This window comes from Pristiophorus japonicus, unplaced genomic scaffold (genome assembly GCF_044704955.1).
Source record: "Pristiophorus japonicus isolate sPriJap1 unplaced genomic scaffold, sPriJap1.hap1 HAP1_SCAFFOLD_2203, whole genome shotgun sequence".
NCBI classification, from domain to species: domain Eukaryota; kingdom Metazoa; phylum Chordata; class Chondrichthyes; family Pristiophoridae; genus Pristiophorus; species Pristiophorus japonicus.
The window spans coordinates 532-10,000 of NW_027251912.1; positions in this window are offsets into that span (position 1 = coordinate 532).

Below are 9,469 nucleotides of genomic sequence, written 5' to 3' on the forward strand. Positions count from 1 at the left end.
TTGCCCATTTTTCGGGTTTTTGGTCGGGCTTCAAAAGCGGCTGCCCGAGGCCTGGCAGAGGCCGGGGCATGGGCCCCGATCGCGCCAGGCGGCACGCGCGACCCGATTAGGCCCCGAAAGGAGTCGGGAAATCGGCAGACCTGCCCGACTTCAGCCCGCGGGGGCGGGGGGCAGGTCGGTTCGGCTCAAATCATTAACCAAAGCCGAGACTTGGTCTCGCTGGCGCAACCGAAGTGCCAGGCTGGATAACTCATTAACCAGAAGGCGGCTGGAGGCAGGCAGGGCTGATGGCTGAGGCCGGGTGGAGGCCACCCGCGGCCGGAAAGTCAAAAGTCCCGTTGTGTGGAAGTCTATGAGGTCAGATTCGGCCGCCTTACCGGGCCTTCGGTTGATGGTTTCCCGCTTGGGCAAGCGAGTCGGCCCGGCAAAGTGGCCACTTGCATTTTCTGGCAAGTGTCTGCGAACAACGTTAATGAGTTGAACCTCGGCAATTGTCGGAAGTCCCCGATGAAGAAATGAAAATGCCCCTTTTGCGGGGATTTGGATGCTCATGGCCGGCAGCAGGTGGCCGACGCCCCGCCAACTTGACACTTGTCATTTCTGTCCTTGGGGGTTGGCGGGGTATCTGCACAGAGGTAGGAGGTGGCAGAATCGAGACTTGGTGAGTTTTCCAAACAAACGTCTCGAGCCTCCAGGTCTGCAGAGACCGACCAGGGCTGCCGCCCAACCGACTATTCACCCTTTTTGGGCGGGAATTTATTCCCTTTTTGCCCATTTTTCGGGTTTTTGGTCGGGCTTCAAAAGCGGCTGCCCGAGGCCTGGCAGAGGCCGGGGCATGGGCCCCGATCGCGCCAGGCGGCACGCGCGACCCGATTAGGCCCCGAAAGGAGTCGGGAAATCGGCAGACCTGCCCGACTTCAGCCCGCGGGGGCGGGGGGCAGGTCGGTTCGGCTCAAATCATTAACCAAAGCCGAGACTTGGTCTCGCTGGCGCAACCGAAGTGCCAGGCTGGATAACTCATTAACCAGAAGGCGGCTGGAGGCAGGCAGGGCTGATGGCTGAGGCCGGGTGGAGGCCACCCGCGGCCGGGAAAGTCAAAAGTCCCGTTGTGTGGAAGTCTATGAGGTCAGATTCGGCCGCCTTACCGGGCCTTCGGTTGATGGTTTCCCGCTTGGGCAAGCGAGTCGGCCCGGCAAAGTGGCCACTTGCATTTTCTGGCAAGTGTCTGCGAACAACGTTAATGAGTTGAACCTTGGAAATTGCCGGAAGTCCCGATGAAGAAATGAAAATGCCCCTTTTGCGGGGATTTGGATGCTCATGGCCGGCAGCAGGTGGCCCGACGCCCCGCCAACTTGACACTTGTCATTTCTGTCCTTGGGGGTTGGCGGGGTATCTGCACAGAGGTAGGAGGTGGCAGAATCGAGACTTGGTGAGTTTTCCAAACAAACGTCTCGAGCCTCCAGGTCTGCAGAGACCGACCAGGGCTGCCGCCCAACCGACTATTCACCCTTTTTGGGCGGGAATTTATTCCCTTTTTGCCCATTTTTCGGGTTTTTGGTCGGGCTTCAAAAGCGGCTGCCGAGGCCTGGCAGAGGCCGGGGCATGGGCCCCGATCGCGCCAGGTGGCTCGCGCGACCCGATTAGGCCCCGAAAGGAGTCGGGAAATCGGCAGACCTTGCCGAGTTCAGCCCGCGGTGGCGTGGGGCAGGTCGGTTCGGCTCAAATCATTAACCAAAGCCGAGACTTGGTCTCGCTGGCGCAACCGAAGTGCCAGGCTGGATAACTCATTAACCAGAAGGCGGCTGGAGGCAGGCAGGGCTGATGGCTGAGGCCGGGTGGAGGCCACCCGCGGCCGGGAAAGTCAAAAGTCCCGTTGTGTGGAAGTCTATGAGGTCAGATTCGGCCGCCTTACCGGGCCTTCGGTTGATGGTTTCCCGCTTGGGCAAGCGAGTCGGCCCGGCAAAGTGGCCACTTGCATTTTCTGGCAAGTGTCTGCGAACAACGTTAATGAGTTGAACCTTGGAAATTGCCGGAAGTCCCGATGAAGAAATGAAAATGCCCCTTTTGCGGGATTTGGATGCTCATGGCCGGCAGCAGGTGGCCCGACGCCCCGCCAACTTGACACTTGTCATTTCTGTCCTTGGGGGTTGGCGGGGTATCTGCACAGAGGTAGGAGGTGGCAGAATCGAGACTTGGTGAGTTTTCCAAACAAACGTCTCGAGCCTCCAGGTCTGCAGAGACCGACCAGGGCTGCCGCCCAACCGACTATTCACCCTTTTTGGGCGGGAATTTATTCCCTTTTTGCCCATTTTTCGGGTTTTTGGTCGGGCTTCAAAAGCGGCTGCCCGAGGCCTGGCAGAGGCCGGGGCATGGTCCCCGATCGCGCCAGGCGGCTCGCGCGACCCGATTAGGCCCGAAAGGAGTCGGGAAATCGGCAGACCTGCCCGAGTTCAGCCCGGGGGGGGCGGGGGGCAGGTCGGTTCGGCTCAAATCATTAACCAAAGCCGAGACTTGGTCTCGCTGGCGCAACCGAAGTGCCAGGCTGGATAACTCATTAACCAGAAGGCGGCTGGAGGCAGGCAGGGCTGATGGCTGAGGCCGGGTGGAGGCCACCCGCGGCCGGGAAAGTCAAAAGTCCCGTTGTGTGGAAGTCTATGAGGTCAGATTCGGCCGCCTTACCGGGCCTTCGGTTGATGGTTTCCCGCTTGGGCAAGCGAGTCGGCCCGGCAAAGTGGCCACTTGCATTTTCTGGCAAGTGTCTGCGAACAACGTTAATGAGTTGAACCTCGGAAATTGCCGGAAGTCCCGATGAAGAAATGAAAATGCCCCTTTTGCGGGGATTTGGATGCTCATGGCCGGCAGCAGGTGGCCCGACGCCCCGCCAACTTGACACTTGTCATTTCTGTCCTTGGGGGTTGGCGGGGTATCTGCACAGAGGTAGGAGGTGGCAGAATCGAGACTTGGTGAGTTTTCCAAACAAACGTCTCGAGCCTCCAGGTCTGCAGAGACCGACCAGGGCTGCCGCCCAACCGACTATTCACCCTTTTTGGGCGGGAATTTATTCCCTTTTTGCCCATTTTTCGGGTTTTTGGTCGGGCTTCAAAAGCGGCTGCCCGAGGCCTGGCAGAGGCCGGGGCATGGTCCCCGATCGCGCCAGGCGGCTCGCGCGACCCGATTAGGCCCCGAAAGGAGTCGGGAAATCGGCAGACCTGCCCGAGTTCAGCCCGGGGGGGGCGGGGGGCAGGTCGGTTCGGCTCAAATCATTAACCAAAGCCGAGACTTGGTCTCGCTGGCGCAACCGAAGTGCCAGGCTGGATAACTCATTAACCAGAAGGCGGCTGGAGGCAGGCAGGGCTGATGGCTGAGGCCGGGTGGAGGCCACCCGCGGCCGGGAAAGTCAAAAGTCCCGTTGTGTGGAAGTCTATGAGGTCAGATTCGGCCGCCTTACCGGGCCTTCGGTTGATGGTTTCCCGCTTGGGCAAGCGAGTCGGCCCGGCAAAGTGGCCACTTGCATTTTCTGGCAAGTGTCTGCGAACAACGTTAATGAGTTGAACCTTGGAAATTGCCGGAAGTCCCGATGAAGAAATGAAAATGCCCCTTTTGCGGGGATTTGGATGCTCATGGCCGGCAGCAGGTGGCCCGACGCCCCGCCAACTTGACACTTGTCATTTCTGTCCTTGGGGGTTGGCGGGGTATCTGCACAGAGGTAGGAGGTGGCAGAATCGAGACTTGGTGAGTTTTCCAAACAAACGTCTCGAGCCTCCAGGTCTGCAGAGACCGACCAGGGCTGCCGCCCAACCGACTATTCACCCTTTTTGGGCGGGAATTTATTCCCTTTTTGCCCATTTTTCGGGTTTTTGGTCGGGCTTCAAAAGCGGCTGCCCGAGGCCTGGCAGAGGCCGGGGCATGGTCCCCGATCGCGCCAGGCGGCTCGCGCGACCCGATTAGGCCCCGAAAGGAGTCGGGAAATCGGCAGACCTGCCCGAGTTCAGCCCGGGGGGGGCGGGGGGCAGGTCGGTTCGGCTCAAATCATTAACCAAAGCCGAGACTTGGTCTCGCTGGCGCAACCGAAGTGCCAGGCTGGATAACTCATTAACCAGAAGGCGGCTGGAGGCAGGCAGGGCTGATGGCTGAGGCCGGGTGGAGGCCACCCGCGGCCGGGAAAGTCAAAAGTCCCGTTGTGTGGAAGTCTATGAGGTCAGATTCGGCCGCCTTACCGGGCCTGCGGTTGATGGTTTCCCGCTTGGGCAAGCGAGTCGGCCCGGCAAAGTGGCCACTTGCATTTTCTGGCAAGTGTCTGCGAACAACGTTAATGAGTTGAACCTCGGCAATTGTCGGAAGTCCCGATGAAGAAATGAAAATGCCCCTTTTGCGGGGATTTGGATGCTCATGGCCGGCAGCAGGTGGCCCGACGCCCCGCCAACTTGACACTTGTCATTTCTGTCCTTGGGGGTTGGCGGGGTATCTGCACAGAGGTAGGAGGTGGCAGAATCGAGACTTGGTGAGTTTTCCAAACAAACGTCTCGAGCCTCCAGGTCTGCAGAGACCGACCAGGGCTGCCGCCCCAACCGACTATTCACCCTTTTTGGGCGGGAATTTATTCCCTTTTTGCCCATTTTTCGGGTTTTTGGTCGGGCTTCAAAAGCGGCTGCCCGAGGCCTGGCAGAGGCCGGGGCATGGTCCCCGATCGCGCCAGGCGGCTCGCGCGACGCGATTAGGCCCCGAAAGGAGTCGGGAAATCGGCAGACCTGCCCGAGTTCAGCCCGCGGGGGCGGGGGGCAGGTCGGTTCGGCTCAAATCATTAACCAAAGCCGAGACTTGGTCTCGCTGGCGCAACCGAAGTGCCAGGCTGGATAACTCATTAACCAGAAGGCGGCTGGAGGCAGGCAGGGCTGATGGCTGAGGCCGGGTGGAGGCCACCCGCGGCCGGGAAAGTCAAAAGTCCCGTTGTGTGGAAGTCTATGAGGTCAGATTCGGCCGCCTTACCGGGCCTTCGGTTGATGGTTTCCCGCTTGGGCAAGCGAGTCGGCCCGGCAAAGTGGCCACTTGCATTTTCTGGCAAGTGTCTGCGAACAACGTTAATGAGTTGAACCTCGGCAATTGTCGGAAGTCCCGATGAAGAAATGAAAATGCCCCTTTTGCGGGGATTTGGATGCTCATGCCGGCAGCAGGTGGCCCGACGCCCCGCCAACTTGACACTTGTCATTTCTGTCCTTGGGGGTTGGCGGGGTATCTGCACAGAGGTAGGAGGTGGCAGAATCGAGACTTGGTGAGTTTTCCAAACAAACGTCTCGAGCCTCCAGGTCTGCAGAGACCGACCAGGGCTGCCGCCCAACCGACTATTCACCCTTTTTGGGCGGGAATTTATTCCCTTTTTGCCCATTTTTCGGGTTTTTGGTCGGGCTTCAAAAGCGGCTGCCCGAGGCCTGGCAGAGGCCGGGGCATGGGCCCCGATCGCGCCAGGCGGCACGCGCGACCCGATTAGGCCCCGAAAGGAGTCGGGAAATCGGCAGACCTGCCCGACTTCAGCCCGCGGGGGGCGGGGGGCAGGTCGGTTCGGCTCAAATCATTAACCAAAGCCGAGACTTGGTCTCGCTGGCGCAACCGAAGTGCCAGGCTGGATAACTCATTAACCAGAAGGCGGCTGGAGGCAGGCAGGGCTGATGGCTGAGGCCGGGTGGAGGCCACCCGCGGCCGGGAAAGTCAAAAGTCCCGTTGTGTGGAAGTCTATGAGGTCAGATTCGGCCGCCTTACCGGGCCTTCGGTTGATGGTTTCCCGCTTGGGCAAGCGAGTCGGCCCGGCAAAGTGGCCACTTGCATTTTCTGGCAAGTGTCTGCGAACAACGTTAATGAGTTGAACCTCGGCAATTGTCGGAAGTCCCGATGAAGAAATGAAAATGCCCCTTTTGCGGGGATTTGGATGCTCATGGCCGGCAGCAGGTGGCCCGACGCCCCGCCAACTTGACACTTGTCATTTCTGTCCTTGGGGGTTGGCGGGGTATCTGCACAGAGGTAGGAGGTGGCAGAATCGAGACTTGGTGAGTTTTCCAAACAAACGTCTCGAGCCTCCAGGTCTGCAGAGACCGACCAGGGCTGCCGCCCAACCGACTATTCACCCTTTTTGGGCGGGAATTTATTCCCTTTTTGCCCATTTTTCGGGTTTTTGGTCGGGCTTCAAAAGCGGCTGCCCGAGGCCTGGCAGAGGCCGGGGCATGGGCCCCGATCGCGCCAGGCGGCACGCGCGACCCGATTAGGCCCCGAAAGGAGTCGGGAAATCGGCAGACCTGCCCGACTTCAGCCCGCGGGGGCGGGGGGCAGGTCGGTTCGGCTCAAATCATTAACCAAAGCCGAGACTTGGTCTCGCTGGCGCAACCGAAGTGCCAGGCTGGATAACTCATTAACCAGAAGGCGGCTGGAGGCAGGCAGGGCTGATGGCTGAGGCCGGGTGGAGGCCACCCGCGGCCGGGAAAGTCAAAAGTCCCGTTGTGTGGAAGTCTATGAGGTCAGATTCGGCCGCCTTACCGGGCCTTCGGTTGATGGTTTCCCGCTTGGGCAAGCGAGTCGGCCCGGCAAAGTGGCCACTTGCATTTTCTGGCAAGTGTCTGCGAACAACGTTAATGAGTTGAACCTTGGAAATTGCCGGAAGTCCCGATGAAGAAATGAAAATGCCCCTTTTGCGGGGATTTGGATGCTCATGGCCGGCAGCAGGTGGCCCGACGCCCCGCCAACTTGACACTTGTCATTTCTGTCCTTGGGGGTTGGCGGGGTATCTGCACAGAGGTAGGAGGTGGCAGAATCGAGACTTGGTGAGTTTTCCAAACAAACGTCTCGAGCCTCCAGGTCTGCAGAGACCGACCAGGGCTGCCGCCCAACCGACTATTCACCCTTTTTGGGCGGAATTTATTCCCTTTTTGCCCATTTTTCGGGTTTTTGGTCGGGCTTCAAAAGCGGCTGCCCGAGGCCTGGCAGAGGCCGGGGCATGGGCCCCGATCGCGCCAGGTGGCTCGCGCGACCCGATTAGGCCCCGAAAGGAGTCGGGAAATCGGCAGACCTTGCCGAGTTCAGCCCGCGGTGGCGTGGGGCAGGTCGGTTCGGCTCAAATCATTAACCAAAGCCGAGACTTGGTCTCGCTGGCGCAACCGAAGTGCCAGGCTGGATAACTCATTAACCAGAAGGCGGCTGGAGGCAGGCAGGGCTGATGGCTGAGGCCGGGTGGAGGCCACCCGCGGCCGGGAAAGTCAAAAGTCCCGTTGTGTGGAAGTCTATGAGGTCAGATTCGGCCGCCTTACCGGGCCTTCGGTTGATGGTTTCCCGCTTGGGCAAGCGAGTCGGCCCGGCAAAGTGGCCACTTGCATTTTCTGGCAAGTGTCTGCGAACAACGTTAATGAGTTGAACCTTGGAAATTGCCGGAAGTCCCGATGAAGAAATGAAAATGCCCCTTTTGCGGGGATTTGGATGCTCATGGCCGGCAGCAGGTGGCCCGACGCCCCGCCAACTTGACACTTGTCATTTCTGTCCTTGGGGGTTGGCGGGGTATCTGCACAGAGGTAGGAGGTGGCAGAATCGAGACTTGGTGAGTTTTCCAACAAACGTCTCGAGCCTCCAGGTCTGCAGAGACCGACCAGGGCTGCCGCCCAACCGACTATTCACCCTTTTTGGGCGGGAATTTATTCCCTTTTTGCCCATTTTTCGGGTTTTTGGTCGGCTTCAAAAGCGGCTGCCCGAGGCCTGGCAGAGGCCGGGGCATGGTCCCCGATCGCGCCAGGCGGCTCGCGCGACCCGATTAGGCCCCGAAAGGAGTCGGGAAATCGGCAGACCTGCCCGAGTTCAGCCCGGGGGGGGCGGGGGGCAGGTCGGTTCGGCTCAAATCATTAACCAAAGCCGAGACTTGGTCTCGCTGGCGCAACCGAAGTGCCAGGCTGGATAACTCATTAACCAGAAGGCGGCTGGAGGCAGGCAGGGCTGATGGCTGAGGCCGGGTGGAGGCCACCCGCGGCCGGGAAAGTCAAAAGTCCCGTTGTGTGGAAGTCTATGAGGTCAGATTCGGCCGCCTTACCGGGCCTTCGGTTGATGGTTTCCCGCTTGGGCAAGCGAGTCGGCCCGGCAAAGTGGCCACTTGCATTTTCTGGCAAGTGTCTGCGAACAACGTTAATGAGTTGAACCTCGGAAATTGCCGGAAGTCCCGATGAAGAAATGAAAATGCCCCTTTTGCGGGGATTTGGATGCTCATGGCCGGCAGCAGGTGGCCCGACGCCCCGCCAACTTGACACTTGTCATTTCTGTCCTTGGGGGTTGGCGGGGTATCTGCACAGAGGTAGGAGGTGGCAGAATCGAGACTTGGTGAGTTTTCCAAACAAACGTCTCGAGCCTCCAGGTCTGCAGAGACCGACCAGGGCTGCCGCCCAACCGACTATTCACCCTTTTTGGGCGGGAATTTATTCCCTTTTTGCCCATTTTTCGGGTTTTTGGTCGGGCTTCAAAAGCGGCTGCCCGAGGCCTGGCAGAGGCCGGGGCATGGTCCCCGATCGCGCCAGGCGGCTCGCGCGACGCGATTAGGCCCCGAAAGGAGTCGGGAAATCGGCAGACCTGCCCGAGTTCAGCCCGCGGGGGCGGGGGGCAGGTCGGTTCGGCTCAAATCATTAACCAAAGCCGAGACTTGGTCTCGCTGGCGCAACCGAAGTGCCAGGCTGGATAACTCATTAACCAGAAGGCGGCTGGAGGCAGGCAGGGCTGATGGCTGAGGCCGGGTGGAGGCCACCCGCGGCCGGGAAAGTCAAAAGTCCCGTTGTGTGGAAGTCTATGAGGTCAGATTCGGCCGCCTTACCGGGCCTTCGGTTGATGGTTTCCCGCTTGGGCAAGCGAGTCGGCCCGGCAAAGTGGCCACTTGCATTTTCTGGCAAGTGTCTGCGAACAACGTTAATGAGTTGAACCTCGGCAATTGTCGGAAGTCCCGATGAAGAAATGAAAATGCCCCTTTTGCGGGGATTTGGATGCTCATGGCCGGCAGCAGGTGGCCCGACGCCCCGCCAACTTGACACTTGTCATTTCTGTCCTTGGGGGTTGGCGGGGTATCTGCACAGAGGTAGGAGGTGGCAGAATCGAGACTTGGTGAGTTTTCCAAACAAACGTCTCGAGCCTCCAGGTCTGCAGAGACCGACCAGGGCTGCCGCCCAACCGACTATTCACCCTTTTTGGGCGGGAATTTATTCCCTTTTTGCCCATTTTTCGGGTTTTTGGTCGGCCTTCAAAAGCGGCTGCCCGAGGCCTGGCAGAGGCCGGGGCATGGGCCCCGATCGCGCCAGGCGGCACGCGCGACCCGATTAGGCCCCGAAAGGAGTCGGGAAATCGGCAGACCTGCCCGAGTTCAGCCCGGGGGGGGCGGGGGCAGGTCGGTTCGGCTCAAATCATTAACCAAAGCCGAGACTTGGTCTCGCTGGCGCAACCGAAGTGCCAGGCTGGATAACTCATT